Source organism: Nicotiana sylvestris, chromosome 11 (assembly GCF_000393655.2).
Source record: "Nicotiana sylvestris chromosome 11, ASM39365v2, whole genome shotgun sequence".
NCBI classification, from domain to species: domain Eukaryota; kingdom Viridiplantae; phylum Streptophyta; class Magnoliopsida; order Solanales; family Solanaceae; genus Nicotiana; species Nicotiana sylvestris.
This window is the reverse complement of record NC_091067.1, coordinates 145929701-145956510: the sequence shown is the minus strand read 5'-3', so window position 1 is coordinate 145956510 and position 26810 is coordinate 145929701. Positions and strand designations below refer to the sequence as shown.

Here is a 26810-nt window from a genome sequence, read left to right as displayed (position 1 = left end):
AGAGTTAATTATACACAATCACCGTTCATCATTTTCAGGAACTTATACTTTTATTTGACAATTCAAGGATAAATTTTAAATAAGTTTTTAGTCATTGAGATAGGGTACACGCGCAAAACGCGTACTCTAAGACTAGTAGATTAAAATTGATTAAACATCTTTATCTAGTGCGTACTTTTGCCAAAATAATAATCAAACATTTAAAAAAATGTTAACCAAAAAAAGATGAAGAGTAGTAATACGATATCCCTAAGCCCAAACCAGAAATTTGACTGGAATTAACCAAAAAATCAACAAACTAAACATCTTTTATTTTAAAACCAAACACGTGCTGCCAAATAATTTCCCAAATAAATTCAGGCTTCAAGTCATGGCAAAACAATATAAGTACTTAATAAATAAATAATAAAATAAAAATAAAATAGTGCCAGTCAAGTGACGTGGCATCAAAACATAGCACGTAGGTCCCACTAACCCCACTACACTCTATTCTCTCTCTCACACACACACGCAGTTTCTCTGCACCCAAAAATAAACTCATAGCTTTGCTAGAATGATAAGTCCCTCATTAACCCTCTCCCTCTCCCTCTCTGTCACTGTTTCTTTCTCTATACGTATTTACTCTTTCCCTTCCTTTCTCTCTCTACAATGTGATCCGCTAATCACAATTTCTCTCTCACACACACACGCACACACTGCGTTTTGTCAATGTCTTTTCAAAAATGATGAAGCTGTGAAGAAGAAGAAGAAGAATCTAGAAAACTTGAGCTAGGGTTTTTTGTTTCTTTTTTTTTGTTTGTTGAGTTTTTTGAAATGGAGCTGGTGGTGATTTCCGAGGTTGTCGCTTGCTTTTTTCCGAGATTTACGATCTAATAAAATTTTTTCCCTCTCTCCTCTTTTCAAACTCCTTTTAGCTTCTTTTTTTCGCCTTTCTTTTTTGTACATTTTTGTTCTCTTGCTGTCTCCCGAGCTGGATATTTTTTTGAAAAACAATGGAGAAAAGTCGTCACAGAAAGTCCAGAAGTGCTTCGGGAATTATGGAAGGTAAATTTCTCAATTCTCTCTGAGTTAACTGTTTGCTAGAATTACTAGTAATTTTGCTTTGATGAGCTAAATTTTGTGGTTGAACAGAAAAATAATAGTAATATTTACAGTGAATAAATTGTTTTCTGAAAATGCGTCTTTGGATTGGGAGAATTGGATGAAATCTGGTTGCCTATTTGACCAAACTAACAAAAGCTGAAAAAAAAAGGAATATGATTTACGGAATTTATATTGTTTATTTATGTACTCTTACATTTTGATAATTTAGCTGTTGTAAACTTTCTCTAAATTTTCCTTTGTGTATTTGAACGTCAGAAGTTTAAATGAATCTCTCCATTTTTTTCTGCTGATAATCTATTAATTTGTTTCCTAAGTAAGATTTTCGTCGTCTTATGTATGCCATTTTTAATACTAGTACTAGTATTTAATGTGGCATAATTGACTCTTTCTTTATTAAATTCTCTTTCAAATTTACTTCGTATCCTTTTTCTTTTCCTTTTTCTAGTGGTAGATATTTCTATTTCAAAGTTTTCTATTTTTAAAGATGAAATGATACATTTAATGTTTTTTTCCTTTCAATTGTCTTCCTCTTCGATGTCGTATTTTATCTCGATGATTGCTTTTCTCCTTGTTATGTACATACCCATGAGGTATGGCTTTAGTTTTTATTTTTAAAATATTTTTGGCTTCCAAATTACTTTTTTCCAGTTCTTACTTTAATTAAAGTAAGATGTTTTCCATGAATTATTAGGCCCCTTTATGTGGTGGCAACACCATCATTTTGTTTTTGTTCGATTTTTTTTTTATCATTATGTTAAGCGATGGGTTGATTCACTTATAGGCTATAGCTATTCTGCTTAACCCTATTGTAATTTACTCTCTTCCTTGATGTTCACTAACATAAATTCCTGAAATATTTAAATTATATGACAGTGTAAAGTTTTTTTTTTACACTATTAGTTATTTTAACCTTTAATAGCAGGTTAGTTACAATTTTTACTAGTACCAATTAATGCTTATCAAGAGATTTACATGTAATTACCGTATATGTTACTAATCGTGTAAATATTTTTTATGCTGTCACTACACAAAACCTAATCCCATTCAATGGTGCTATTGGTTTGCTTTTGTTTATTCTTCCATGGCTATCTGAGCATGTTAGAAATTTTACTGTTTCTTTTAATACTCAGCTTGAAGTTTAATCTGAGTTGCAGCTACCTCTCTTTAATTGATGATATGCAAAGCAAGTACTGACATTGTTACTTGATCCCATGTCCAGGAAGTAGACTAGCTCAGAAACAGATTGCTACACCAAACGTGGCTCTAAATTCTCGTTCCTACTGTGATGGAACTGCTAGGGGAGATATGATCAGCCAATGTGTATAGATTCCTGAAATATTTAAATTATATCAGCCTTTTTGTGGGATATCTCATGGTTAACTAGTTTTCAAATAAATTAATAGTTTTAGCTGACATACATTAATATTTTCTACCTGTAGATTATGCTTGATTTAGAGAAGAGCTCTTCCAAACGAGTTGCTGGGACACCAATTAAGAAGTTGCTTGCAGAAGAAATGGCAAAAGAAGAAGTCGAATCAAAGAGAAGGCCACACAGCATTGTTGCCAGATTGATGGGTCTTGAAGGGATGCCATCTCCACAGCATATTGGCAGACAACATAGAAGGTTATCAGACAGCTGCTAACGTAGAAATGAACAGGTAGATCCCAGGAGGAGGAGGCAGCTATTCGATGAACAATCAAGTAAAAGAAGCTCCATGGAGCATCAAGAATTCAAGGATGTGTATGAGGATTTGGAAGCATCGCATGTTGCCAACCGCCGCCATTCATCAAGATGGACTGAAACCGGTAGATTTGCTAGTCCTGATATGGCACTTATACAGCAGAAATTTATGGATGCAAAACGTCTTTCGACTGATGAAAGGTTTCAGAACTCAAAAGAATTTGATGACACTCTTGAGGCGCTCGAATCAAATAAGGAATTATTGATAAAGTATCTTCAGGGACCAGATCCCTTGTTTGTGAAGCACCTGCAGGATCTGCAAGTTGACACTGCTAGTTCTATGTGCAGTCACATAGCAGTATTAAAGCCATCAAATTCTGTGAAATATGAAGGCAGTGTCAAATCCTGCAAATCTGGTAGAGGCGGTTCACGTAAACAAGACATCAACTTGCAGAAAGAGCGCATTGATGGTCTCTTACTCCAGTCACAGCATCGTCATAGTGGACATAATTCCCAAAAGTCATCACCGATTCTTTCTGAAGGAAAGGAGGAAAACATTCTTCCAACAAGAATTGTTGTTCTAAAGCCTAACGTTGGGATAACACAAAGTGATATTACTTCTGTTCCACATCACCCTGACGTGAGGAAGCATGCACAACATCCTCGTGCTTCACCTGGGGGAGCAGGACTAGAGGAAGAGAAAAGTTCATCTAAGAATTTGGGGATATCAAGGCCCAAGTCAAAAGAAGCAAGGGATATTGCAAAGGAAATTACAAGGCGGATGCGGGACTCTTTTGGGCCTTCTGATGGTGGGGATGGATATTTTAGAAGTTCTGGTTTTAAAGGATATGCTGGAGATGAAAGTTCTTGTGATGTGTATGAAAGTGATTCAACCGGTGAGTCAGATATTGCAACTTTGTCTGGTGGGAAGTCATTTGGCAGGGGTAATCTGAAAAAATCTTCATCTCAAGGTTCTTCCGAATCATCAGTGGGCAGGGAGGCAAAAAAGAGGTTGTCTGAGAGGTGGAAGATGACTCAATATTATCAAGACATTGAAATGGCTGGTAAGAGTAGTACACTTGGTGAAATGCTTTCTTTACCTGATGGGGGAACCAAACCCGATCATTGTGATACCATGGTGCAAGTTGAAGAATCCACTGGAGAACTTGGTGGCAGGAAAGGAACTGCTGAATGTGATTTCCCTTTGGGTATTAGTAGTAGAGATGGTTGGAAGGATGTGTGTATTAATAATTCATCAGGATACAGGTCAACTTCTCCGCCTTTTGGCAGCAAAAAGCATAGAACCAGAGGACGACGGGAAGGTTTTTCTAATAAGCAATCCTCAATTCCCAAAAATCCCGTAAATAGGGAACAATGTGTAAATCACCGCAGAAGTAGGTCCTTGGACGGTATGCTGAATTTGAGAGACAAATTCTTATCCAAAGACTCTAGATCTAGCAAGAAGAAACTTCATTCCTGTCGTCTTGGTAGTGACTCATCAAAAGGCAAGCTAAGCCAGAGAATTGATATGAACCTAGAAGAGAATCAATCTGCGAAGCTGCCTGTAGCTTTGCAGGTGCCTGCTGCAGATGACATGCGTTATACTAATGCTGCGGATGATGCAGAAACCGAGAGTATAACCCTGTCATCAGAATATTCTATTGAGATGCTTCAAAAGCTACCTGCAGAATGTTTCAGTGCCTCTCCTCTTAACCAAGAGGTTTCCGTACCACAGGTTTGTTTATTCTCGCGTAGATGTTTTACGTCTTCTCACTTAAACATAGTTTCCATATCTTTTTCTTCCTTTCTAACTAGCTGTATACCTGTTGGGTTACCTTGCTTAGCCTTGGCTTTGATATGGTAACTGATGCGCTTTTGATTTGGCTATAAGTTTTGCATAGTAAATTTTCTGTCAGTTGTGTACTTGTGTTTTAGAGTCTTCCTAGGATATAGGTGTTTATGTTCTTTGGTGAATTTTCCTTATTTGGCATCCTATTTCTCTGACATTACTGCTTTCAGAAATGGCCACAATGACTACTTGTTGAAGTAGCATGGCCAGCACTAAGTGGCATCTTCCTTATTCAGTAATATTGAGACAGAAAATTTATGGGTTCTGGCTGGAAAATTTCATATTGAGATGATGTGTTTTATGAGAATATGTTAGCTGAGAAATCTGATTGTTTTAAGCAATGACTATATACTAGTTGAGGGGATACAAGTTTCATGTCTCCTTTTTACAGGTCGCTTTAGAAAATGATTTCTGGATTTATTTGATTACACGTGCAGTTGACCACTTCCTTTTTGATTTCCATAGAATGAAGAACACCTTTCGTTTTTTAAGCGCATATGACCAAAAAAGGAAAGTGCTTTTAAGTAGGGAATAGTCAAACATAAATGTTAGTATCAGTTTTCTGCCAATTATTATCTAAAGAGGAGCATCCTCTTAGAAAATGATAAAATGTTCAAGCTGAAAAATTGTCGATGTTTATTGCTTGAAAGTAGTTGAAATACATGTGATTGTTTTCTAGATATAACAATATTATCTGGAATTTCCTTGATTAACTTCATGGGTGACCACTTTGCAAGTGACTGAACTGAAGCTTAGGCTTGACTAGTCTTTTAGTAAGCTCAAACTGACATGGCTACTATGCAATATCTAGTCTTTCTAGATATAACAATATTATCTGGAATTTCCTTGATTAACTTCATGGGTGACCGCTTTGCAAGTGACTGAACCGACTAATCAAGTACTCTATTTTGCATTTTCTTAGCTTAGGCTTGACTAGTCTTTTAGTAAGCTCAAACTGACATGGCTATTTTTGTCAAAAGAAGCTCGAAACAGTAACTAGCTGACTGGGATGGCTTCTGGTCTATCTTAGCCAATCATTGTGATTTAGTGCTATATAATGCTTTGCACACACTAAAATGTTGATACCTTAAAGTTCTGCCTGTGTTTTATACACTTTACTACTCAAAAAGCAACTTTATGGTGTTTTTTATTTACTTACAAAAATTTGGTGCATCGACCACTTCAATAACACTAAAGATGAAGCCTAATGGGAATTGGTTTGTGTCATGATTATGGTAGAACTTGAAGGGTGCATTTGTATTAAAAAGACCTAGGAGGTCCGGGGAAATTAAGCCACTTTTTTTGGGGAAGACAGCTTAGATTCCTGTTAACACTTCTGATTTAAGGTTTCCCATTTTGGACGATGCAGATTTTCTAATTGATTGTATATGGTCACTTACTGTTGGATTTTCTGTTTCAACAAGCTGAGAAATTGCTTATGAAATACTCTTTGAATTGGAGATATACATTGAATAAATTCAAGTTGGAGGGTATTTGTATGTGTGGTATTTGATCCAGATGTTTCTGACATATGGCTATATAGCTGGTGTAATTGATATGGTATTATTCTAGAAGGAATTGATACGTCAGCCTTACATTTTAGTATGTGAGACATTATTTAAGTTAACACTGTGAGCGGATGGCAGGTAGAATGGTTTCCTTGTGTCAGCTTTTACTTGTAAACCAATTGTATCTTTCGTACCTTTTCTAAACTGCATGTAATAGTGTTGCATCTTTCTCTTTGTCCATTGCATAATAACGCATCAGGAAGTAATAATGTGTACAACATTTACTATGTTGCCTATTAGTTTGTGCAAAACTTTCTTGCTTGGATCAATTTGAAAAGCTAGTGATGCTGGTATCATATGTATGATGTACCAAATGCACGTGTAACAAAATGGCAGGCACTGCATACATTCATCATGCTGAATGCACATTAAATAATATAGCACTCAAACACATTTATTTGGGGTAAACATTGCCTATTGTTATGTTCTATGGGCATAGATAGACGATTAGTCCTTGGAGTAAAAGGATGTATCTGCTTTTTGTTACTATGGTGTTTATAACGAGATGAGTGATAGTTTTTTATTTTAATTGTTTCCAGAAGAGTAGTAAGCTTGCACCAAAAGGGTGGGCAGACTGCGGAGTGTGGTTAATTAGGTCTTTAAAACACCAAAGATTTATTAGTTTGTATGTTTACAGTACTTTTCTATTTATGTTTTCAGAGTTTCAAGTCTTTTTTGTATCTTATTGTGGAGCTTTCTGTTATCTAGGCAGTACTTCTGGAACCACCACCTGCAGCAGCTTCTGTTCTTTTGGAGTATCCTGCACCTGAACCTGAGTCGTCAGTGAGCTCCAAGGAGGCTGATCATCCTAGTCCGCTTTCAGTTCTGGAGGTTCCTTTTACCGAAGATGCGTCTTCTGGTTCAGAATGCTTTGAGAGTCAGTGCTGAACTTAATGGTACGTCTGATTTCTTGACCATTGCAATTATTTGCAATATGCTACTTCCAATCTCCAATATCTGTCATGTGTAATTGTATAGTTCGTAACATTCGGATTAGCAAAACAAATAAATAAGAAAGGAGAAGACTCTATGCTTATAAACTGCAGACTTACTTTTCTGATGCATTTCAAATCATCAAACACCTTGTGTATTCAATTGACAGGGCGCACCTCTGATGGTGAATTTTTTAACCTGCATCTTTTACGCTTTAGCTACTCACCAGTTGAAATTGCTACTCTCCTTCCTGAAATGTCAGTTTTTTGCATTTGAATGATGACGAATCTAGTATTTGAGCCCCTTTTTACCATTCTCATCATTGTTATTGTTATGTCTTCTTCTTGTTCTTATTATTAAGTTTAATAGATTATATCTGTCCCAGTATTTTGAGAGTTATTTATTTCACATACTTGTAATCTCGCCAGAGCTCCGGATGCAACTGAAGCTCCTCAGAATGGAGTCAGAGGCTTATGCTGATGTAGTAGTAAGTGATGAAGAGGTTGAAGGACCATCAGCTGAGGCCTTTGAAGACAAGTGTAGTCTAAGGTCCCAAAGCTGGCAAACTTCTTACACATTAGATGTGCTCACAAACTCTGGCTTGAGGGCATCCGACCCCGACACATTCGTAACATCTTGCCACTCTCTGGAGTCTCCTTTGGATACCTGGATTTTTGACAACCTTGAGAAGAAGTACACTAATAAAACAACTGGACCGAGATATGAAAGGCAGATACTTTTCGACCGTATAAACATCAGTCTGTTGGAGATTCTCAGGAAGTGTGTGGATCCTTGCCCGTGGGTGAAGCCAATAGAGGTATTAACTGGAAGTGGCAGAAATATGGGATGATAAATATGCTGCAGCAACTGCTGAGAAGCCATGAAGACACGCCCGCTAATATTGTGGAAGAGATGTATTGGCTAGAACTCAAGGATGACATTGATCTGATAGGTAAGGAAATTGAGAAATTGTTGATAGAAGACCTCATAGTGGAAGTTGTAACTATGTAGAGGCAATCTAGGTAGTTTCATATAACAAAAGATCCAAGGTTTTAGGAGATAACAAATAAAATACAAATGTTGCATCACCTAGTATTAACTATAGTATAGCTTGATGATATTAAAGGCCAGTATTGGGCACTCGCTTTACATGAAACATAAGCATTCTGAACTTGATTTCTGTAAGTACAGCAAAATGCATTTCTAACCTGGCACATGAATCAAGTATTTTGGTATTCAGCTCGAATGTAGTTTCCTTTTGTGTTTCCTTGTCTGGGCTGTGGAAAAGGGAGTACGACGATAAAAGCAGCTAAATCTTTACGAAATGTACTACGATATTATCTAGTAATACGTCTACATTGGGTGAACTGTGTTTTACTGAACTATATTTCATATACACGTGCACATCTCCATGGACATATTGCAGAAGAGAGTCAGGTTCCCAGTTAGTAACTACATAATATCAATTTCTAATATAGTTTTTTTTTCTTCTAAAAATTAGGCAAACCCGTCACCGCTATCCTTCGGGTGCGCTCTGAGTAAACCTTGCTTCAGTATAATAACTTGCAAACCACACCGTGCTAGGCAAGCCTTGTGAGATGAGCTTGATCGAGAAAGCTTGTAGGGGGTTTTGAACCTGCGACCTTCTATTCGGAGGATCTCCTGGTCAATTAACTCGGCCATCCTTGCGAGTTAATTTCTACGTATTAGTTATTATTCGGTGGTTTGGTTGCGAAATAAGAAAAATATTTTGAAAACTCTATATGTACACGATTGATTTTATGTTCGGTACTCTTTATTGTATTGTTTGAGCAAAATTGGTGTATAAAACTCCGCCTAACTAACTAATTAAAAAATAAGTTTTACTCTCTTTTTGGTTTCTCAATATTATATTCTTCTTAGCATATCATTCACACTATAAGTGTGAAAACCAAAGTTAAGAATTGAATTACTAATATATCCCTCAAAAGTTAGTTGAGCCTTTTGTCTTGAAAAAAAAAAGACTTTTCATTAAATGATTACTTTTAGATTGAAACGGGTGAATTTGCTTATGATCTTGTTTGTGCTCATAATTTATATGAGCTTTTAAATTTGCTGCATGTTTTTTTTTCCTTCTTTTACAAACTTTGTCCCTTTTTCACATAATTAACAATTCAAGAATTTGATTTAAAAGCATGTCCAACAATCATGGTAGATGGAGAAAACAAATTGCAGTGATAATTACAAATAGATAAATTTATCAAATGAAGATATATAAACATATTTACTCATTTTAAAATACTCGAACTAATCTATTAGTACATTATATACGAAATTTTTATAAATTTTATTTAGTATAATAAATTTTAATATTAGTGAGAGTAATTTTAGATATTGCAATACTTATTGGTTACCTCTAATTAATAATTGTAAGACATCTTTAGGTGACAAACATTAGTTATCGTTACAAAATTTGATCTCGTCTTTAATCCAATCTAAACGAAATATGTGCCACGATTACTACATCCTTCATAATTCAGTCTATAATTTAGTGCTAGCTATTACGTTATTTTATATTAGGATTTTTATATTAGATTCAAGCCACGAAATATTAATCTTTTCATAAGTTTTAGAGAACAAGATTGTTAATAAGCGATAGATTAATCATTTGCTATTTAGGCTTAATTTGGCATTATAATCCTTCTGAGAAAATTGCTCGGCTACTCTATCATGAAATTGATAATAATTCTGCCCTTTTATAGTTTTAACTATTTCACATAATATAATCATGCCTATTGACACCTGAAGTTACTTGCTTCATGTCATGACCGAGAATAATCGAAACATGAAAATGAAACATACACCAAGAATATCATCGATAAAAAAGTATTAGGTATGATACGATCATATCATATATTTTCATTTAATAACAGAAATAATCAGATTATTACACATCATACCTACCAACTTAATTAAGTTGTTCAATTTTTATCGTTCAGACAACATCTAATCATTTATTGTTCAATAACCAAGTCATAAAAATAGGCAGGTTGTTTATCAATTTGAGTTTATAATTTTTCCCTTAAATTTTTTTCCCACTCATTACACACATATTTTAGTATTATCAATATCATTTTAAGATGTCTTTACTGATTGACATGAGTGCCACACGTCCAAAACTAGTTTAATCCAAATGAACGAACCACTCCACCTAAACTAATAATTTATGAAAACTACACTACGTATCACTTGTTTTTTTTTCTTGTTTTTTTTTCAGAAAAGGCAAAATGAAAAAGAAGAAATAGTTGAGCGGTCCCGTTATTTGACATATCTTCGACCCACTCGTTTTAACCCAAACAAATTTTAGGCAAATTGAATAATTACTTTATTGATTTGTCCCATTTTGGAATGTTTAAATTTGATCAAATCATTTGATTTGACACCTTAACTAAAAGTGAAGCGTACTGTTAATGTTTTCAACTTGCATTTAAGAAAGAAAAAAGGGTCACATTTGTTCTTTTATTTTCGAAAATTGTTGACATTTAGCCTCAATTACACTATGGGAACAAATATACTTCTAGTATTAGTAAAATTCTAATTTTTGCCCTCAACCCTGACGGAAACCCCCAATCCACCAAATTAATATTTTATATATTTTCTATATTGATCAATATCAAAGAACTAAGGAAGTCCATTAAATTGGAGTCTTTTATTGAATAAATCTGCATTAGCATGTATGAGCAGTTACAAGAATACACTGGGAAAAGCTGATTGAAAGGCGTGGCTTTTTTCAAAATATTTTAAAAATAAAAGAAAGTTAACCGTAGCTAATAAGCTGATTGAAAGGCGTGGCTTTTATCCATGTCTTAATAAGCTGATCATTTAGGCCTCATTTGTTTTTTGTTTTTGTTTTTTTCTTTTAAAGATTAAGATATTTGAATCTGAATACATATATAAATATGTGTATTAAGATTAAAATATATAAATTTGAATAAATTTTTGAATATTAAAATGTGTATTAAGATTTGAATACTAAATGATTAAGACTACTTATTTTTCTAACATCTGAATGTATAAAATTTATATTTATTTAAAAATTAATAAACATAAAATTCAAATATATATATATATATATATATATATATATATATATATATATATATATATATATATATATATATATATATATATATAGAGAGAGAGAGAGAGAGAGAGAGAGAGAGAGAGAGAGAGTTGGTGGTGGCTAACAGAGGTACTTGAATGCCGACTGGAGACGGTGGTTGGTGGTGTTTTGGTTGACGGTGGTGGTTCTGGGTAGCACTTAGTGGTGATTGGTAAGGATGACGATTATAGTTGAGGATGGTGGTGGTGGGTGGTGTCGGTGGTTATGATTGTGACTGAGGAAGGTGATGGTAGGTAGCGTGGTAGTTTATAATGGTGGGCGGTGCCGGCTATAGTTGTTGATGATGGGGTGGTTGGTTGTGGTAGTTGAGGTGAGTGAATGTGTGATTGTGTTTGTGGTAGGGAATGATGGTGGTGTGGTGGGTGAGGGTAATGGCTATAGTTAAGGATGATGGTGGTGGTGCTGGAGGTGGTGGAGTATGGTGGTGGTGCTAGTTAATAATAGTAGGGGATGGTGATAGTGGTAGCAACTATGGTTGAGAATGGTAGTGGTGGTGGTTGAGTATGGCGGTGATGGTAGTTAGTAATGAATGTGGATGATAGTCGGTTAATGAAATTAAGTCTTTGTTATAGATCTTAATCATACAGATCAATTTAGACCCATTAATTAGTTGTGAAGTAAAAATAAATAAGTACTACACTTAATAATTAAGATCTAAATGATTAAGATTCAGACTTCAAAACAAACACACTTAATGTCTAAAATATGAATGATGAAGATTCAAACCTACATCAACTGCAAAGAAGCGAGGCCTTTTGATGGGTTACTAGTAACAAATCCATGTCTTAATAAACATATCATTTATGGTGGGGTATCAGTTATACGACCTCCAGTTTACTTTAATTGATTTTTTGGCCTTTTTTTGTGGTCCATAATATTTGATTTTTTAGATATAAAAAAGGAATTAACTTTTTTTTTTTCAAAGTCGTCCTTTAAATAAAGAGCCTGGGGGTATTTGTTATATTTCCAATGAACAAATTAAGGTTAATATGACCAATTTTATTGTTAATTAATATTAAAAGATGAATTTCTTAATATGTATGAAAACAACCGAAAAATCAGTTAAAGTGAACCGGAAGGAATAATAATTTTGGGCTTAGAGAATATTTTGTGTCAATGATGGAAACGTGTGCTAATAAAACTTTTGGGCATCATACAATGTAATTTTCTCAATAATATTTTTGATATCTAGCATTGAGAAACGTCATTGACAACAAAAAGCCCGACCCTACACGCAAGACTTTTGTTTTGGTACCAAATATAAATATTATATTAAATAAACATATGTGTACAGAGATGTCGGTGCCCAGGTAGCACCATATTACAAACTAAGTCATTACTAATACTAGTTATATTGTTTGTAGTATCTCTAATGGATCTATCATTACAACAACAAAAGAAGTTTGGGATTATGTGGTAGTTGTTCCTTCCATGCACTGTAGGCCGTTGATCTGGCAAAGCCCATGCAATAAGTGGTAGTAAGCGTGTAGTTGGTAGACCTTGCTTATCATCTTCCCAAATTTTTCTAACAAAAAGTGGTGTTTGATAAAAAAAAACTTGCATTGTATAGTTCCCTTCCAAAAAGCTTCCTGATTTTACTAGCTGATCTGCTAATCTATTTTGTTCTATGTACGCATGGCTAACTATTGGATTATGGAGCTTCCACAGCAATTACATGCAATCAATCAATAGATTAGCATAAATTAAATTGTCAGCATGTAGTAGTGTGATTACCTCGGCATCAATTTCCACGTGAATTGGCATTAGGTTAAGTATCGCCAATGTAAGCCCATGTAACAATGCATACATTTCTGTTGCAATAGTAGATTGACGTGGTATGTTACCTAAGAAACCTATAATCCAGTCCCCATTGTAATCTCTAATTATTCCTCTGATACCATTTGTATTTGATGCTGACGAGTGCACCTCATCCGTATTTAGTTTATATATGTTAGGTTTTGGTGGTATCCATTTTAGAGGAATCTTGATACGTCATTGTATTTTGTGGTTTGAAGCTGCTAGATAACAAAATTCAGTGGCTTGTTGTGTAGTAAATTTGATGCTAACATGTTTGTTTCTCGTGATCCAAATGTTCCACAAGCTTAAAGGTAAATAAGTATGTGGATTAATATTATATGGTAATTTATGATCTTTGTAGTTAATTAAAGGAAGTAGCCATTATTGTGGTGTAGTTAAATTAACAAACTATTTATATGCCTTCCCATTCCCAGTTCATTCCAGTAATTTTTCGCATTAATACAAGTTAGAAACAGATGATTTAAGGATTCGTCTGCTTCATGGCAGTATGCATATTCCGCGTTAGTTATAATGCTAATTTATTGTAGAAATTGAAATGTTGGCAGTCTATTATGGTTAAGTAACCATATGAAATATTTAATTTTGGGATGTATAGGTTGGTTCCATATCCATTTGAATTTACACATTGTATTGTGGTCATCAGTGGCTTGATTTTCCAAGGCTTTGCACATTGATTTAACCGTAAATTTTTCATTTGTCGTTAAAGCCCCGTAAAAACTATCAACTTTTTTATTGTAAGTGGATATGTAAGGAGTCCTTATAAGATTGTGTATGTCATCCGTAAGTTCAAAAGGCAACTGGTACCAAGCATTTGAATTATAGATAGAATTAATTTTTATTTTTTGATGTGTCAAAGGTAATGGCCCGCTTATTAGTGAACGAATAGTAATCTCATCCTTTACCCATGTGTCATCCCACAAATTAATGTGTGCACCTCTTCCTATTTGCCATTATAATCCTAGTTGACAGTATTGCCAACCTTTTAGTATGTTACACCTAGTTGTGGAGTGATTTGTAGACGATGACAAGTATAGGAATTTATTAATTAATATCTTAGCCCAAAGATTTTGGGGTGAATGAAAAATTTTCCATGTTAGGCTTGCAAGTAATACATTGTTCTTCTGACGAAGGCATTGAATTCCTAACCCTCATATTTATCGAGGTGTAGTAATTTTCCTCCATTTTTAAAGATGTATTTTTTTCCTTGTTGTGATTGTTCCCCATAGAAAATTATGTTGGTATTATTCCATCTTATTAAGAATGCTTATTGGAATGTGAATATATTGCATGACATGATTTGGCAAGTTGTTGGGAGTTGATTTGATTAGAGTAGCCCATCCTGCCATAGTTAGGAAATTGGTTTTTCATCGTGCTAGTCTAATTTTAAAATTATGTAATAGGAATTGGAAGCCAATCTTTTTTTGGCGTGATTGGAAAATTAGGAATCCTAAATACTTACCAAAAGTACAATTTCACAAAATTGATTCTTTGTCCTGAATATTTGCCGAAATGATTTATTACATCTATAATAGCATCGCAACTTTTAGTAGTTATTTTTTTAAAAAAGGTATGATATCATCTGCGAAAAAAAGATGTGATAGTTTTGGTCCCGTTTTTGCAATATTGATGGGTTGCCATTGTAGATATTCTATAGATAAGATAATGCAACGTGAAAATATTTCCATACACATTATAAATAAGTACTCTGACAAAGGATCACCTTGGCGAATGCCTCTGGAAGATTTGAAATAAGGAGCACGTGATCCATTAATGAGAATAGAAGTGGAAGTAGTAGTAACGCAAGACATGATTAACTTAATCATAGATGTAGGGATATTAAAGTAAAGAAGTATTTTCCTAATAAACGACCATTCCAGTCGATCAAAGGCTTTTTTAAGATCTAATTTCAGAGGAATAGAACTCGTCCTTCCTTTCATTTTTGCAAAGTGATTTAAATCTTCTTGTAATATTATAGCATTATCATAAGCTCTTTTACCCTGTTGAAAGTTGGTTTATGTTGATCTTATCATTGCCGAGATAATAGGCTTAAGTCTGTTGACTATGATTTTTGTTATAATCTTGTAAGTGGTGTTACATAGACTTATTGGTCGATATTGTTGAATATTCTGGGCATGCCTCACTTTTGGTATAAGGCATATGTAAGTTTGATTTAGTATTGGTGGTATAATTCTAGTATTAAAAATTTCGTGATAAAATTATTTCACCTTCTTACCTACGTCAGGCCAGTACATTTGATAAAAGAATGGATGGAGTCCATCCGGACCAGGTGTTTTATAAGGACTAAAATTGTATAGAGCCTGAGTGATTCCATTGTCTTTGAGTGGTTCATTTAAAGCTTGGAAGTATGTAAAATTTAGTAGACTAGAGTTTGAGTTCGTGTTAATAATTAACGATTGTTCTTGTTATGTAGTGAAAAGATTCTTGTAGTAAGTTAGGATATGTTCTTGAATTTTATTTTGGTCATAACTCCAATTACCTACTGAATCTTTTAGGGAAGTTATCCTATTTCTCCTACATCTATGTAAAGTAGACATATGGAAGAATTTCGTGTTGGCGTTCCCTTCATTTAGCCATGTTAATCGTGATTTTAATTTCCAAATTTTTTTCTCTACTCTAAGAATACTACTAAATTCATTAGTCAGTTGTGCTTCCAAGTTTTGTAGAAAAAACTAATTGGGTAATGTATAGAAGATTGTATTCCTACTAGCCTAGCTGGCATTTTCCTTTTACGATTAAAAATATTTTCAAAGATAGTTTGATTCCATGTTGTGACAACTTCCTGAAATTTTATAGTGTTTCTATGAGGGGTGATGTATCAGTCCATGTTTGGTGTACCAATAGATGAAATTGTGGGTGTGACACCCACATAGTTTCAAATCTAAATTTTTTATTAAGAGTATGTTTGTTGGCCTCTAAAGTTATTAGAAGCGGACAATGGTCAAAATACGTTCAAGGTAAGTGTTGTACCGTAGCCTCGGGGTACATATTTATCCAGTCATAATTTGCGAAAATACGATCAATTCTTTCTAGAATTGTATGATCATTTCTACATTTATTTGTCCACGTAAAACGACTACCGCTAAAGCCTAAGTTAATTAACTTGCAAATTTGTCTACTCTATTAACATTAATAGGAAGCCCTCCAAATTTTTCTCGTGAATATAATATGTCATTAAAGTCTCCCCTATTAGCCATGGAGTATTAAAATTGTCATGCAAATTCATTAAGCTTTCCCAAAGAATATTACATAATTAGTAAGAATTGCTAGCATAAATTGCAAATAGAAGCCATTTAGGTTTGATGGGGCATACCTGGACAAGGCAGTGAATTTCTTGTTTAGACATCCTCATTTCCTCCACAGTAATTAGAGCTTCATTCTATAGCACAACCAAACCACCTATGAGTCCATTAGCGGAAACCTGGGCCATGTTAGTGAAATTGAATTCGTCACGAAGCATTTCATGGTCTTGCATGTGTGTTTCTAGAAGGATTTCTAGGACTGGCCTGTGATATCTAATAAGGATCTGAAATGGCGCCTAAACTCCGGATTATGAGAGCCCCCACAGTTCCATACTAGTAGATTCATAATATTAGAGATGGTTGTTATGACTAGTGGAGTTGGAATCAGGGGATTGACAACATTTGTTGTCGTCTGATACTGATGATCCATGACTGGAGGAATTTGACGAAGTGTCGGAATTATCACCATTGAATACTTCTCTGCCTCGCGATTTGTTGTTACTCAAAAGTTTAGGCTGCATGAGATCATTTCTGGAGGACACTTGAGGATGAACTTTTTTTCGTACTGTTCCTTTAGGTTGTAGAGTTGGATTCCTTTTAGCCATAAGAACTCCGTCCTTGTCTCCCTCAACTCCGCTAAAATCTCCTCTAATTTCTGCCTTATTTGCGTGTCTAGTGCGCTTGAAGATGGAGGTGGAGTCTATGGTAGACTTTCTTGTGGTGTGAGTGTTTCGAATGGGCTGTTGGGACCGGAGTATGGAGATAGTGGATTGAAAGAGTTGAGGTGTTGAAACTATGGGTGTCTAACGGGTGAGTCGGGTTGGGCTGGGTAGGGAAATTTAGTAACCGTACGGGTTGTGGTCCATGCCGGTTACGGGTTGGGGCATACCAGGTTTAATGGTTTCGGTTCATTCGGGTAAAAATTGAACCGTAAGGGTTACGGGTACAATGGGCCGGGCCGGGTTAGTGTAATTTTTTTTTTGTATTTTGTATAACTATTGTAAGTTATATTAATATAAAGTAAAAATATAAAGAATACAATAAAGATGAGAAAATATTGCACTTATAAATTGCAAGTGCTACATTTATTTCAAAATTTAAACTTACAATTTGAAAGGTTTACATTTAACAACAAGTAAATTAACCAAAAAGGAGCAAATTCAAAGGTTTTGCATTGCCTTAGTAAGTTCATCATAATCAATATGATCTGAGTGGCCTTCTTCTGGAGTGTTAAATTCGGATGGGTTACCATGTGTTAATATATCTCCAAGTTCCTCGTCTTCTGGGCTATCAACATCTTCACATCCTTGATTTCTTCGTTCCGATCTAATCCAATCTCTGAAACATACTAAAACTTCCAAAGCAGTGCTTCCCAATGAGTGACGGGTGTCTCCAAGTTGTTGTCTTGCTTGGCTAAATGCACTCTCTGATGCAACAGTTGAAATTGGCACATTCAGCACGTCTCGAGCCATAGCGGAAAGAACAGGAAATTGCTTTCCATTCTCATGCCACCATCCCAACAATGAAAATTCCTTTGTGCGAAGCTCTTTTTGCTTCTGCAAGTAGAATTGAAGTTCATCAATGTTCCTGCTACTGGTTTGAGTGTTAGGAAATATAGAAAAAATATTAAAACTACCAAGGCCTTCTTCATCATCCACAGTAGTAGAAATGGTACAGTGCATAGTGGAATTAACATTACCTACACTAAGAGCATCATCATCAATTACATTTGCATAATAATTATATAATTGTTGTAAAGATTCATTTAGCTTGTTCATACAAGCATATAAATCTGGGGCTTCAGTTGGTCCAATCTCCATATAAGTATATAAAGCATTCATTAATTGGTGACAATCAGACATCTTAATAGAAGGATTTAAAACAACAACAATTAAGTAAATCGGAGGAATTTGACAGAAATATTTTTTGAATTTTGCTTGCATTTTCTCAACAACATCCATATATCTTTCTTTCTTCTTAAATTCAAAGAGTAGAAAAGAAATTTCAGCTATATGTACTAAAGCCATAGTAACATTAGGGTAATATGCTCCAGAAAACTCAACAATAGCTGTATAAAATTTATGTAAAAATTTAACAACATCATTAATGACCTCCCAAGTAGTAGTTGTTAACATACAATTTGGATCAGTACAATGCGTATTAGCAACTTCAGTTATTGGAAATCTATATTTGTAGCAACATTTTAAAAATATATATGTATAATTCCATCTAGTAATAATTTCGTCTGGCATGAATCTGGGTTTAAGGTTATACTGGATACACTTATTCTTAAATTTCTTTGTTCTAGATTGTCTATTTCCTTGAATAACACCAACTGCTCTTTTAACATGAGTAATCTTAGTTGAAAATAAATCAAGACCACTTTTAACAATTAAATTATAAACATGACATGCACACCTAACATGAAAAATTTCATCAAGTGGTGGTTGCAAATGCAGTTTTAATATTAAAATTGCGGCGTTATTGTTAGAAGCATTATCAAAAGACATACACAATACTTTTTGCTTGAGATTATAAAATTCAACAACTTCACAAATAGTAGTACTTATAAACGCAGCAGTATGACTTTGATCTTTTTCATATTTAAAATCGATAATACGTTTTTGCATACAATAATTATCATCTATCCAATGACATGTAATTGTCAAATAATTATTTCTATTAACAGCATGACCAATATCAGAAGTTAGAGAAACTCTACAAGGAAGGTGGCTAAACAAATAACGTATGTATGTTTGATATTGTTCATGAAGTCTAAAGATATCATATCTACAAGTACTTCTAGGGATACCTTTAAATAAAGGATTGTAAATCCTTTGAATATACATAATAAGATATGATGAAGAAGCAAAAGAAAGAGGTAGACAACCAAAGCAATCATTTTTGCTAACTCCTCACGATCCTTCATTTTATCATATTTCATAAGAACTCCAGTAGTAGGGTTTAGAGTTGCTTGATTTCCATTTCCATCAGAGCCCCATTTTATAGGATGCTCAATTCGCATATGTCTACTAAGTGTCCCAGTCCCCCCAATTGTCCTCCAGTCTTATGTTTAAAAGTATCATTACAAAGTTTGCATTTAACTCTATCACTACCTTCTATTTCGTCAAAAAATTTCCAAACCTTACTTCTTTTTCTCCGATTACTAGTTGGGCCCACAAATGGTCTACTACTAGCACCATGATCACCATGCCTGCTACCAGCTCCAACACTACTAGGTATAAATGGTATCTCATCTTCCATTTCTAATTCATTATCTTCTATACTGAAATCTTCCTGTAATTATTCATAATCTATATTATTATCTGGTAATGTTTTAGGAATATTTGCAGAGGCATTTAAATTACTACCAAATGCTGAAGTACTACCTCTTTTTTTATTTTCCGGATTAGTAACCTCATTACAAACTCTTTTTGCAGCATTAAACATATTGTAAAAATTTAACTACTAGCAACAATTAAATAAGCAAATAAAATAGTAAATAAGATAAAGAGTTGGAGGGAGTGCACCGAATTCGGCAATAAATTGAGCACTTGATGATTTCGCAACTCCAATGTTACCACGAAGAAACGTCAATTGTTCCAATTTTGAAGTTCAATTGTTCAAACTTCAAATAATAAATACTATGATAAATTAAATTCCAAAAAAAGAAGAGCCAAATAGTTGACTGCACTTTAAGTAAAGATTGAAGAATGAGAGAATATGAGAATTGAGATTGAGAAATGAGAGATGAGCGAAGAAATAAAGAAGATGGGGGGGGGGGTATATTTATAGTTTTTCAAAGGGGTGTTAATTTTTTTTAAAAAAAAAACCCAAAATGGGCTATTTATGAAATTCTGCCGTTGGGCAACGACAATAATGGGAAAAGGAGCATTGCCAATGGTCAAATGTTAGGCCCGTTAGTAAAAAAAATTAGTTACCGTTTTACCGGTCTGGGCCGGTTAACCGGTTGCACAGTAATTTGCGTTGACCGGGTTTGACTGGTCCGGTTAATCGGTTGACAAAATGTGAACGGACCAAACCCCCTACCCCTTTAACCCAGCCCCACCCGACCCCCATGTACCGATCCGGACCGTTCCATTTTTAACCGATCTGGGCCGGTTCGGAGACGGGCTGACTCGACCCGTCAGACACCCATAGTTGAAACCAAGGAGCATAAATCTGCCCCATGTGGTGTGGAGGATAAAATGGCAGTAGATTGATTGTTGAGTTGATAATAGGAGTTGGGGGATGCATGGGGTATGTCCACTGTTGTGGATTCGAAACTGATGCTTGGTGCTCTAGTAGTAGTGATGTTTGAGTGTTGTACCGTTGATTTTGAGCATAAGCTTCCATCCCCAATCTCATCCCCTCCGTGACTATTTCTGCCAAGTGTGTTGGATTCTGAACGATGAGAACAACTTCCTGATTGTTGAGTTCCATGGTGACCACTAGTGCATAGCCCTGTAGTCCCATCTCCAACCACGATTGAAGTGGAAGGTCCATCGTGTTTGGTTGAGATGTGTAGACTAGTGGTGTGTTAATGTGTGAGAGTTGTGGGCCTTGCATGTTTAGCCTCGGAAGATGAAAGAAGTGGTTGTTGTCTAGGTTCCTCAGGTAAGTTTGGTTGTAATTTTCGGGGAATGTTTCGTCGCATGGTGATTTGTTGTAGAGAAGGGAGATGATATAGTATTGTTATAGGAACTCATGTTCTTGGCAGTGCTGTGTAGAGATGGAGTTATTAAATCAGAAGAGTGGTTTTGTGTTTTATTTGTGTTTTCCTGATGGGTATCATATGAAAGGCAATGATTTGGTTTGTATGGGAAATGAGGTTGGCTAGGTTGTTGATGGATGTAGATTATTGTAGCATGCGAATTACTATTGCTGCTATTAACGTGGATCATAGAGGGCCCATTTGTGTCTTGTGAATTAGTAGTCTTGGCTACTGATGATTGGTCAGTATTACTCCTATAGTTGTGATGTGGGTGGGTGCCTGATGTGGCGTGTTTAAGTTAGGAGGCGTGCTCTGATCTTTAGTGCCTAGTAGAGATGTAAGAGATAAATTATTATGGGTAGATATAGAAATCCTTTCATTGGAGGATGTGATATGTGGCCATATCATCTCCACTTGGGAGTAGTTTTTTGTTTTTGTCTTGTTCAGAGTTAGTTGTGGGCTTAGTAGTTGGTCCATCCCTTATTGGGCTAGTGCAATTTATTTTTCCGTGTCCATATAATTTTCTATGAGATTTTCTGATAACTTATATGAGTCCACCAAACTATAGAGCACCTGATCTTCTATGAGTTTTTGCTGAGAATACTTATGAAGCAATAAGTAAAAGAGACACGAGATTTTTACGTGGAAAAATCCCACTCAAGGGGACAAAAACCACGACCTACACTTGTAGGCTATCAACTTCACTAACTTGTAATCTCACTATTACAAGCCACTTTGTAATGACTCTACTACAAAAACTTCAACTTAATTAACTTGTGATACTCTTACCACAAGCAACTTTGTTACTCTCTGGTTACAAAGACTTTAACTTATAACTAACTCTAGTCACAACACAAACTTAGAGGGTTTGTGATTTTTGCGTTTCCTAAAACACAACTTCTAAGAAAGCAAGATAGGAGTTACAATGAAGAACAAATACCAAGATTACAACTCAACTATGGATATACATAGACTCATTGTGAAACAGATCCTTTAGTGGAGTTGTCTTCTTGTTCTTGACGCACTTGTGACTTCAATGCTAGATGAACACTTTGCTGCTTGAGAGAATTTCACTAAATGCTCAAGTGAATGTATTATGCCTTGCACCAGGTTGTTATACTATAAAGGACATCACAATGGTGATATCTATTCTTGATACACGCTTCTTCCCAATAAGAAGTGACTACCGCACTATCTGTTGCATTGTCGCGTGTACAGTATGCAGACATTCACTTTCTGCATTTGCGTTCCAACTGTTGTTGACTTGTACTTCTGTCAAAGAACACCAAGGGACCAGGTCCCTGTTATGTTCCTTTTTGTAGTAGTTCATTTGCTGGAGATCAGACTAGACATTGTTCATTTGAATGTGTATCAAGTGAGTCAGGTTCTCTATCTGGTTCTTAACAATAAGTTTGTTATATCATCAAAACATAAGAAGCACACATAAAAGACATTGAAAACACATTGTAAGCACGTGATTTTTGCTTCGCGGACAATCACTCCAAAAGAAAAACAAAAATAGTGACAAAGGACCTCGCTGTACAATTTTCGATTTTCCGTAACGTGTGCTGTTAGTCATGTGTAGTTCTGTCCATTTTGCTATTTTTAACATTATCAAACAAAATACAAAATGTGTATGTCATGGTGATTAGACCATAATTCGGTCATTAAAAGAAAATTCACAAAAAATATTCTAGGGTGCGATCTAACCTATTTAAATATTTTGATAATTATGTTAAGTGTTAAATTAATGTTTGTTTGAATTTCATTTTTATTTTTAGTTTTAAAATTAGAAAAAAAAGAAGAAGAAGAAAAAGAATGAAGAAAACGGTTTGGGCCAAGAAAGGAAACCAAAAATAGGCCCAAACCAATTCAATCTGACCCAGTCCAAACCAGGCCTCAGACAAACCCCCCCAAACGACGTCGTATTAAGGCGTTTGATTTGAGTCGTCCGTCCAGGCCGATCCAACGGCCCAGCCCCCCCTTTAGCAACCCGTTTCCAAACCCGACCCAGCTACCGGTTCAGCCCAGCCCCTCACTTAAACCAAACGACCCCGTTTAACTATCAAACGACCCCGTCTCACTCCTCACCATCAGATCCAAGCCGTTGAGATCATCTGATCCAACGGCTCAGATCTAAACCCCTAGACCATATATAAGCCTTCCCTCACACCCCACGCCCCCCTATCCGAACCCCCCTTCACTCGTCCCCTTCCCCAAGCCCTGAAACCCCTCAAACCCTAACGCCTCCCTGATATCCCTTTCACCAGAACCCGATGGCATGAACGCCGGTGACCACCCCCTTCACACCACCGATACATCCAACCACCCTGAGCACGAATCCATTAGCCATGTACCTCGAATCACCTTCCATCGTCTCGAATTTGGATTTGAAGATTCGAGACGAAGCTCGATCTATACCAAATCACCCCATCTTCATACCAGACACTCCCCGACCCTCCTCGTGACCAAACCAAGCTTGGTTTGGTCCGAATCTACCCACAACTTCTAAAAAACCAGATCTGAAAATCCAGACCTTAGAACACATGCACCTGGGGAATCCGGTCGGTCTTGAAAGGGGTTTGAGGTCTAATAGACCTTAGCCAAGGTGTTCTCATGTGAGAACACCCTGGTTAAAATTTGTTCGGCCTCAAATGGTCAAAGTCGAGTCAGATTTGGGTCAGTTTGGTTTAAGCTTTTTTTTTCAGTAAGTTTTCCTTTCTCCTTGTTTTAATTTTGATTGAGTTGTTAGCATGTTTTTTTTGGGACTGTTTGTTATTGTCTGATAATTATCTTAATTTCTTCCATCTCTGTCAAAAGACCTTTTTATTTGGTCGATTGTTTTCTGTGTATAATTTGAACGTATCCTGTGATAAACATGTCCGATTAGGATAGTCGTCACATAAATAATTTATGTAGGTTCCCAGTGATGGACCAAAGTTGTCCGAAGCCCTTTAGGTCCCTGTATGTATATATTTATATGAACGACTGATTGTTACCTGTTATAATTAGTATAGTCGACTTGATAAATATCGTCGACTAACTTTCTACGACTGAATGTTCAAATATTCTAATACGTACAACCTCACTTGATTGAATGGACCTGTATTGTGATTTGAATGTTGGACATTACCTATGAATGTTGGTTTGTAACTGTATTGTAAACAATTAAAAGAACCAGGCTAGGGCAGTTCTGAAATGGAACTTTCAGAAGTTCAAAAAAGTCCTGAGGCTGCAGTGGCGCAGGACAGTAATAATCAAGGGCTAACAGGGGTATTCTGGGGTGTTAAAAAGAACAGAAATAATTAGTTTAAATAAGCTGACAAATAGGGTACTAAAAGAGGATTAAACTAATGCAAATGGGGGACAAGACACAAGAGTATGAGTTTAAAAGGAATACTAAAATAAGCCCATAATCCTTGATTAAAGAATAAACCAGGCGTGGGGAACAAATAGCTGGCACCAAAAGATGCTTAGGCATGGGCTTAAAGGGAATGGGCAGTCTGCAAGTGGGGGATCCAGGCAGCTTAGCTGCACTGGGTCGTTTGACTTATAAATAGGCCATTTCATAACTTAAACAGGGGCTGGAAAATTTTTAGGCTTAAGAGAGGTCTTGTGAGTTTAAAGAAAAAGACTGAAAACATAAGGAAATTTCCAGTAAACACTGTAACCAAACACTGTCTGAAAGCTATATAAGAGTTCATATTGGTCAAGTTGTCTTGGCCAAGTTCTGTTCTTTTGCACTGACTGAGCTGCTTGTGATTGTCGAACTGCTGGTGTTGTTGCATTGAACACTTTGTTACTTCTTTTGTTTCATTACTCTTTCCTGGGATTGCTTGTTTGGTACTCGACCATCTGCTGGTTTTCTTTGTTCTGGGAATTATTGCTGGTTGTCTGTGGACTGTGGAAAACACTTGGATTGTTGATTTGTTGCTGTGTTGTTGCTGTGTATCTGTTGCTGCTGTGCTTACTGCATATTGCCCACCTGATCATTCCTCTCTTCTTTTGTTCTTCTATACCAGGTACACAACTCATACTGTCAATGTAATCTGAAGTTGAGTATGAATACAAAGAAAAGGGTTGAAATCATGTAATTTATGTATAGTCTGTACACTGAATGATCCGGGATGTATGATAGCTCGTATTTTGTTCGGATACTGGGTTAGCTTTAATACATAGCAACTGTATATGTAGGGTAATTTGACACCCAATTGTATATGCAGGCTGGTAGATAGAAGCATGCCCAATGCAATAGGTTGTATTTTAGACTTAGTTTAATGGTGTAGTATGATCCTGTAATGTATGCCAAGCATGAAAATCGTACTCTACTAGTTAAGTTCTTTCCTTTCGGATAAAACTGTTTCATATAACTGGTAAACCATGTTTTAAGACAAAGAACACATAGCTTGCAATCTCAACCTCGCGAAAATCGAACCCAGGTCGAAAACGGACCAAGCAGGCCCGCATCGAACAAACCATGGCCCAGGTCTGGTCCATCACGCATGGGCTGGATTTGGGCCCGTGATTATTTATTCGGCTGACTGTGCACACAGTCTCGTTTCTGATTTTTAAGCATTCCCGAATGCTGTTATAGATAATTGGCAAGCACGTAATTAATTAGGACTATCTACTGTTTTCAATTAGTAGAGACAAACACGACAAGAAACGTAGTTGCTATAGGATACCCTTTTAAAATAAGAACGAGATGAGCCTCGACAAAAATAAATAAAATTGCACAAGCTGCGGGGCCCTCGTTAAATGTATATTATCGAAGCATTCAGTTTCCAGGACGGGTCGTTTAGCAAATCTCACAGCCCTCCCAGAATAATAATGCGATAGCCTCTTTAAGCGCGTATTTAATAATTTTACCTTCTTAAAATCGGGTGAGCATTTATGTGACCCAAATCCAAATCTCGACGGATTCGAAATGTATTTCTAATCACGGGTACATTGATTGTGACGTGGTTCGAGATGCATGACCATGACGTCGCAAATTCCTTTTAAAAGTAGAGCGAGACGAGCCTCGACAAACAAAAATGTAGAAGCTGCGGGGCCCTCTAAATGCATATATTAAAAATTATTTAGACTTCGGGATGGACCGTTTAGTAAAATTCCACGGTCCTACCCAAAATAAATACGCTAGTCGCTTTAGGCGCGCCTTTAATAATTTAATTTCCTTAAACTCGGGTGCACATTGATGTGACCCAAATCCAAATCTCAACGGAGTCAAAGTGTGTCGACGACCACGGGTACATTGATTGTAGCGCGGTTCGAGATACATTTTCACAACGTTGCAATTCTTGATAAAAACAGTAAATGATAAAAGCGGTTAAAAGTTAAATTTTGCACATAAGTTCACACTTGTATAAAATCAGATAATCAAGCCGAATATAACAGTTGAGCGACCGTGCTAGAACCACGGAACTCGGGAATGCCTAACACCTTCTCCCGGGTTAACAGAATTCCTTATCCGGATTTCTGGTACGCAGATTGTAATATGGAGTCATTCTTTTCCTCGATTCGGGATTAAAATTGGTGACTTGGGACACCCGAAATCTCCCAAGTGGCGACTCTGAAATAATTAAATTAATCCCGTTTCGATTGTCCTTTAATTGAAAAAAACTCCCTTGCGCCCCTCGCGGGGCGGAAAAAGGAGGTATGACACACATCATTTTCCAATTCAGTTAATCCACTGAATTTGTTACTTAGTTTGTTATTAAA

At 35.9% G+C, this 26810-nt stretch overlaps 1 pseudogene; it reads left to right on the top strand.

Annotated features, from left to right (window-relative positions):
- The first annotated feature begins 542 nt into the window (after window positions 1-542).
- On the top strand, window positions 543-8381 carry LOC104232497 (uncharacterized; annotated as a pseudogene).
- Window positions 8382-26810: the final 18429 nt, after the last annotated feature.